Source organism: Camponotus vicinus, unplaced genomic scaffold (genome assembly GCF_025532165.1).
Source record: "Camponotus vicinus isolate PSW18456_S1 unplaced genomic scaffold, iyCamVici1.0 SCAF_13, whole genome shotgun sequence".
Lineage (NCBI taxonomy): Eukaryota > Metazoa > Arthropoda > Insecta > Hymenoptera > Formicidae > Camponotus > Camponotus vicinus.
Genome location: NW_028141949.1, coordinates 6,740,052 through 6,748,250, shown reverse-complemented (window position 1 = coordinate 6,748,250; position 8,199 = coordinate 6,740,052). Strand labels below are relative to the sequence as shown.

Genomic DNA, 8,199 nt, shown 5'->3' with positions numbered 1-8,199 from the left:
CTTATATCAGCAAGATATTGATTAAAAGAAAAAAATTATTAATTTAAACATTATAAGAATAAGAAAATATTAGAAAATTAATCTAGAATTAATTATATATTTAAAATTATTTGATTTATTTTATTTTGCACACTATTCGAATTGAAATTTTTTAAATCTTGCTGTTATCGGGTTCGATTCGTCTCGCGCGCGCAAACGGTACCCCAAAATTATTGTGTTCGCACATTTAACACAAACTCCAATGGTGCATGGATTTTATTATTTATAAATATAATCGTTCGTAATCACATTTCTATAAAAATTGCTATATCCATTTAATTTTTAATAAAGAAATATATTTCTTAATAATGGAAGAACATGTTTTCTGACGTGAATATCAATTTCGTGAATCGAAGATAATGACGAGGGAATTGTCGTTGATTTATTACTGAAATCATTGCTATTGGGAATAGTCCGGAAGATCCGAGATTCGTTCCCTCCTACAGTGAAGTTCCCGACGTTCAATGGATCACTTAACTTTTTTTCGCAGATTGATCTTGCGAAATCTGATGAGAAACAAGATGCTAATCATTTTCCATTTTTAAGGTCGCTCCTCTTTTTATCGCATATTACCGGTATATCACCCGCGTATTTGATAACTTCATTATATTATAAAAATTATATGCAATTAAATATTTGAAATATTATCGATTTATTTATTCGTCGCGTTTTCTCGTGAATTCAAGTCGCGATTTATCTTATGAAGGATTCGCAAATGAATCGGACAGTGAGTACTATATTCGTAAACATTATAGACATCAAATTGTCTGTCGAAATATTTTCGCATTTATATGATATTAATTATATCGCGCGCGATAATAATGTCTATTGAGGGCGCTTCGATTATTATATTATAAAAGATATACATATCGCAATCGGATATTCCAGATATTATCGATTTAATTATTCGTCGGGAATTTTAAATCGCGATTTATTTTATAATTTAATATTTTATAATTTAATCGTTGACTTACATCGAATCTTTGTCTATCTTTCCACGTCTTTGAATATTGTCTTTAATAGTCCGCGCAAAATGCACCAATAATGCAAATACTTTCTCCTACAATCGAAGAAACGATCAATAATTTTATTAATGACTTTTTTGATCATGATTATTTACGTTTATACGTTATTTATATAAATCTAATTAAATTCTATTAAATTCTATTATTGTATGTCGATTATTAATAATAAATATCGCGTAATTAATAATCACTAATCAGTCTTGTCTGGTCTATATAAAAATTTTTAGTAAATTTTATATTATACGTATACTTTGGACACTTTCGTGTAATTCTGTATAATAAATTTTATTTTGTATTAAATTTCAAATATTTTATATTAAATTTGTATTATATTTTGTAATATACATTGTATATTTTATATTCTGTATTAAATTTTGTAATATATTTTGTAATATATTTTGTAATATATATATTTGTAATGTAATTATTTTTATACTACATAATTTAATATTTTGTAATGTGTTTTTTATGTAAATTGCAAATTATTATTATAATTTACGTTGTATACATTATAATTATGTAATATATATTTTATATATGTATTATATTCTCTGTTTGGAAACTCTGTATTAAAAGAAAATAAAAATAAAATAAAAATTTTCCTCCTCAATGTATCTCCCCACCTTAACGAAGACATTTGCTGGGTGAGGAGGTTTCAGTACTCTTATGAACCTGAGAGCTATGCCGGCGGTAACATACGCTGATATTCATATTCTTATATTTAAATTCATTTTAATAATGATCTTAGATTGCGTCTTAAGATTCCGTACAGTTATTAAAATAGTTGTGTAACAATTTCCAACGTATGGGCACACACATACAGGTAAGTACGTATAGGTAAGTAATTTATAAAAATTATTTATCACGTTTATATATTATTTTCAAAATAATAATTTAATTGTTTTATAAATAATCAATTAAATAATCTATAAATATTAAAATTCTTCATTAATATTTCGCGTGTATAATATATAATGCATAGAATATTTCGGCAACGAATTACCAATAATATGTTCAGCTTTGTTGATATAAACAGTAACGCGTTATTGTTTACATATTACGGTCTCGTTGTCATGTGTGTGTGTGTGTGTGTGTGTGTATGTGTGTGTGTGTGTATAGATGTAAAAATGTTTTAAGGCTTCAAAATTACAGTTATATTAAATTTTAAGATTACCTTTGATTAAATAAATCCCAGTATGGGTCCTAGGTGATTGTGCGAATAGTTCCCAGAGACCGGATATTAGTGTTCAAAGATGAGTCGTCTGAGAGGTTTTTTAGTTGCCCAACACTACCCCATCAGATCCGATCGATGCGCTATAAAGTGTATTTCTCCCTGCGCGAAAAAACAAAATTGAATTAATTAATACATTATTCAAAAACAATCGAATAAATTCAAATAATTAGCTCCGTGATGAATTGTTTAATAAATAATCAAATTTAATCAATAAATTAAAATCTAATAATTTAATATTCCGCTCGTGTATATTTTATAGTATATAAAATATTTCGACGAATTATCAATAACATAATGGTCGACTTTTACAACGTAAACAATAGCGTGCTATTGTTTGTATGTTATGGTTTTGTTATCATTTGCTCGGTGACATTCGAGCAGTAAAGTAATGATGCGAAATGCTTTGTATGTTAATTAATTGTTTAATAAATAATCGTTTAATTAATCTATAAATTGAAAAACTTCTACAATTTAATATTTTCATGTATATATTATAGTACGTAAAATATTTCGGCAACGAATTATCAATAACACGGTGTTCGACTTTTGACAATATAAACAATAGCACGCTACTATTAATATGTTACGGCTTTGTTATCATTCGCACGGTGATACTCGAGCAATAAAGTGGTACGAAACGCTCGCATATTATCGAATTTCTTTCTAAATACGATTACGATTAATATCGAAACAATTTGATATAATTATTAATAATTAAAATTAATTAACTTATGAAAAACGACATAAAATTGTATCGCAGCGATAAATCCTTATCGAATCGTAATCATTAATTACTGCGAATAACAATTGAAACAAAGGATACATAAAAGGGGATAAAAGAATTAATTTTTGTTATAATCTTTCGATTATTAATGCTTATTATAATAATTTCTCTAACGATACTTATTAAAATTAAATATATTTCGATCAATTTTAAATTTTCTTAATCGGCAATCACTCATAGAATATTTCAACGACGAATTATAACAATACATAGTATAAGTCGGCCTTGGCGATATAACAGTATCGCGATAATGTTTATGATACGATCATTCGCACAGTATCCTTGAACAATAAAGTAGTGACGTTTCATATATTATCAAATTCATTCCTTTCCATAGTCAACCTTGGCGATATAAACAGTACCGCGGTATGTTTCTGACTTACGATCATTCGCTCAGTGGCTCTCGAGCAGTGAGGTAGTGATGTGAGACGTCCATATATTATCAAATTCTTTCTCTAACGACAATTGCAAGTGCAACGAGAAACTTTTCGTGAGTGAGTGTAAGTGCAACGAGGAGTTCAATCGAGTGTAACGAGGATTGAAGTGCCACGAGGAAAAAGCGAAGAAAGCAAAAGAAAAAGGGAGATCTTGGAAATGGATGGATCAATAAGATATGAGTGTAAGTCATTAATATTTTAATTATTTATTACATTAATTATTTATTATATTGTTGCGTCCCAGCGTCCCATCCCCTTGGATGTATTCGTCACCCGTTGAATTCTTTCGGCGGGAAGTACGTCGACGGAACAAGATTGTTTCCGCGCGCGTTGTCAAGATGTTATAAACAACGACTGTCAGAGAGTCTGAGCCCAGCTGTCAAACTGTGCGGACGCGCGTCTATCTCTGATCCGTTTTACGATTATTCTGACTTTTTCTGAAGCGTGTGTCGATCGATTGTGTCACACGCGTTCGATATATATCGTTTCGCGGGACGCAACAATGTATAAATTATTTATCAATAGTATATATTGTTGTATAACAACGACGGTCAGCTGAGTCGAAGGATAGCTGTCAAGCTATTCTTCCGGACGCGTTTTACATTACGGGTCGTTAACGCGAGATTTCCCCTGTTATTATTTGTTGTTTGTGTATTCTGTGTTTCTAATTAAAATTCTAATTTCCGTTAAGAGTGTCTTGTTATTTTACGCGGTACGCGAGTGCCCGATTGTGTTGAACGCGCTTCGATATCTCGAAGTCGCCGCCGCGGATGTAACAATATATTGAAAATTTATATATTTCTCGTTGTGGTTTTATTTCTTTAATTGTGATTCAATAGTGATTTTAAATTGTAATATAGAAAAAATAGAAAAAATAGAAATTTTTTTATTTATCATATTTTTAAAAGTTTATATCTAAGAAATATAAATTATTTTGTAATATGCAATTTATAACATTAAAATATATCTATTTAAAAGTAAAAATGTAAAAATAATTGCGCGCAATAATTAGTTTTAAAATCAATTATTTTGAACATTGCTTTATATAATAGATTTTCTCTTATCTTTTATATTTTTATTTATCGTTTATATTTGCGAATTAAAATTATATAGTATGTTACAAAATAAATTATATATTATATTATATATAAAATTATATATAATATAACCTCCATGGGGTACACCTTGTCGCGGTGGGAGGGCTTAGTACTTGGATGGTGCCTTGAGGTTTATCTTAAATTTTCCTATTTATGATAAATCTTAAGGAGCCTGAGAGGAAGCCAAGTACCCCTTTCGCGTCGTCGGTGCCGTCAACGTGCCGCGGACGGCAAGCGCTTCGTTACCGCGTTTTCGCGTTGTAGTATTCTCGCGTCGTCGCGTTTTCGCGAAACTTTTGGACTTTTTCATATAAAATCCCAATTTCATTTATTGTCACGAGTCTCTACTTCAGATGCCAATTAACTGGGATGTTTCACCGAGTTTGCACACGTTGCTATGCAACGTACACTCGCGCCTTGTGCATCGCGGCACTTGGTGATGCCGGCCGCGCAGAACGTATGTCCAGTACAAAATGTACATGGGCGCGCGGGTTCGAGCTTCGCGCTCGATCGGCTTAGTGATGGTCACGCTCTACTTCGTCAAGTGATTCGGCCCGAATTGTCTAGGACTCGATCGATTGTTCGGAATGGTCGTTAATGGGTCCCTTCTCTTTGCTCGTCTACAGCCACACGCCCAGCGTGTGTTAACCCTGTCGAGGAGTCGAGTGGATTCCCCTAGGCACGATTTTCGCTCGGTAAAAGGGATTGCCTCCCCATTTTCTAAATTGCTGAATGTTAGCATTTAAAAAATGTGGGTATCCTCTTCTTTTACCGTCTACTAGCCTTGTGTACTGCGCTAGTGATATAGCATCCGTGCGGGTCACCTGAAATCGTGCTTAGCGGGTCCAGGTTCGATATGAGATAGGATAATTATGCGCGAAAAAGAGCTGGTGAACTTCATTTTCCTCTATTTCCGTTAATCGTTTCGTCTTCTTTCCGGTTTGGGCCTAGTCCTTGCTCGTTGTATCGTTGCATTCCCGACCGGTTGGCTCGAAGCTGATTCTCAAAAGTGAAATGGGATTTTCGCTCGTACCGAAACCGGGTGCCGTTAAAAGTATATACATATTAAGTATATACACGCGCGATCAAATATACAATTTTTAATCGCATCGAAATAGTGCGGACATCGTTAAGTATCGCGCGTAAAATAGCGGAAATAGCGATATAAAAATATCGCTCGTGAGTGCGGGAGTGTCGTTGAAAGTATCGCGCGTTAACAACATCAGAGAAGGAGGAGGTCTGGGAGAGACATCAGGCACCGGTAAAGCAACTCTATGGTAAATAAATTATATTACTTATATATAATTATTTATTAATTTCTACGCGAGATTTAAATTAAGTAATTAATCGCGTAATTTAACTTTTTATTTACATGACTTAAACAAGAGAAAAAAGCGAGAAATTTTTACATGAAAACTGTAATCTAAAAGTTTTTACTTTTGAATAGCTTTTAATAGTATCATTAAATCATTAAACTTATTAAAAAGAATTATAATTTATTAATAGAATTATAATTATAAACTTCTTAATAGAAATATTAAATTATTAGTTAATAGTAGAATCTTTTTCAAAATTTATAAAATTGTTTATCTGCTTATTGTTATATGCGTTGGATATAAAATTAAATACATATAATAATAATTTTTTGAAATGTTAATTTTTTGACCGTAACTACAATTGGAATCTTCTTTGTATGTTACAGATCAATGAACTATTGTAAGAGGAGGAGGAGGCCTGGGAGAGGCATCTTGCATCGGCGAAGCAACTTGATGGTGAATATTTATTATTTGTATATCGATTGTTATAAATCGCACAATAAAATATTTGTATATCGATTGTTATAAATCGCACAATAATAGTAGAATCTTTTTCAAAATTTATAAAATTGTTTATCTGCTTATTGTTATATGCGTTGGATATAAAATTAAATACATATAATAATAATTTTTTGAAATGTTAATTTTTTGACCGTAACTACAATTGGAATCTTCTTTGTATGTTACAGATCAATGAACTATTGTGAGAGGAGGAGGAGGCCTGGGAGAGGCATCTTGCATCGGCGAAGCAACTTGATGGTGAATATTTATTATTTGTATATCGATTGTTATAAATCGCACAATAAAATATTTGTATATCGATTGTTATAAATCGCACAATAATAGTAGAATCTTTTTCAAAATTTATAAAATTGTTTATCTGCTTATTGTTATATGCGTTGGATATAAAATTAAATACATATAATAATAATTTTTTGAAATGTTAATTTTTTGACCGTAACTACAATTGGAATCTTCTTTGTATGTTACAGATCAATGAACTATTGTGAGAGGAGGAGGAGGCCTGGGAGAGGCATCTTGCATCGGCGAAGCAACTTGATGGTGAATATTTATTATTTGTATATCGATTGTTATAAATCGCACAATAATTCGTTCTTATAATTTAAAGGAATTAAAGAAAAAATTAAAGAGAAAGATTTTTATAAAAATCATATTAAAAATTTCTATTTAAAAAATAATTTCAAACTTTATAAATTCTTTCCATACGTGTTTATATCTGCTTATTATTTTACACACCGGATATAAAATTCCGCACAATAATAATTTTTTGAAATATTGATTGTATTTTGAGCTGTGTTATAAATGAATTTTATATTTGCATGTTACAGACGTAGTTTCAATAACGACAACATAGTTTCGATAAAGACAACTCCGTAACTTCAATAACAACCCTGTAACTTCGATAACGACAACTCCGTTATTGCACATCAATGGCCCGGTGAGTGACAAAAACTTTTATTTAATTTTAATGTAACGGATCCATAGAGATTGCAGATGTAAATTGTAGATAAATCTGTTGCCTTAAAATGGATGAGCTAGGATAGTTTAAATTAAATAATTTTTAATAGATTCGTTCGAAATGTAATGCATCACGAAAATATATTGCAGTATTTTAACTATAAAGAAAGAAGATCGAGAAAAGATTATTTTTGTATAAATTTTACCTAATTTATTGAAAAGAACACTAAAAATTTTATCAATTACATCTGATGCTAATTTATTTTTATAACGCGCATTTATCTTATTCACTTATCTTATTTCTAATATCTTATAGCTCATCCATTATAGAATTTGTTGTAGATATTGTTTTTAAGCTTAATATAAAGCCAAATAAATCATTAATGAAATAACTTGTAATATGATAAATGTAATATGATTAATGTTATACACATATTAATTTTATATTTTATTATAAATTGTGTATTACTATAAAAATTTATTATTTATATATATTATTATAATATCAATCAATCTTTATTGGTAATCTGGACAGAGGTTTTTATATTATTAGAATTTTATATATTATACTAGGCTGCTAACAACTAAAGTCAGGATAACCATTTACAATTGGGCAGGATACATATACAGATTAGATTAATATATACATATTATTTCATTTCGCCGGCATTTATTAAAATAAATATAAACTGCAACGAGATAAAAATAAATATAAGCAGTTATAAAATATTAAAATATAGTATTAAAATAAATATACAAGCAATAATTATATAAATTACAATTGCATC

General features: G+C 30.1%; 1 long non-coding RNA gene across 1 annotated transcript; it reads left to right on the top strand.

Annotated features, from left to right (window-relative positions):
* Positions 1-5,568: 5,568 nt before the first annotated feature.
* Positions 5,569-6,691, top strand: LOC145964182 (uncharacterized). The gene is made up of 3 exons (XR_014436360.1): positions 5,569-5,893; positions 6,319-6,388; positions 6,622-6,691. It is a non-coding gene; the product is annotated as an uncharacterized LOC145964182 (long non-coding RNA).
* Positions 6,692-8,199: the final 1,508 nt, after the last annotated feature.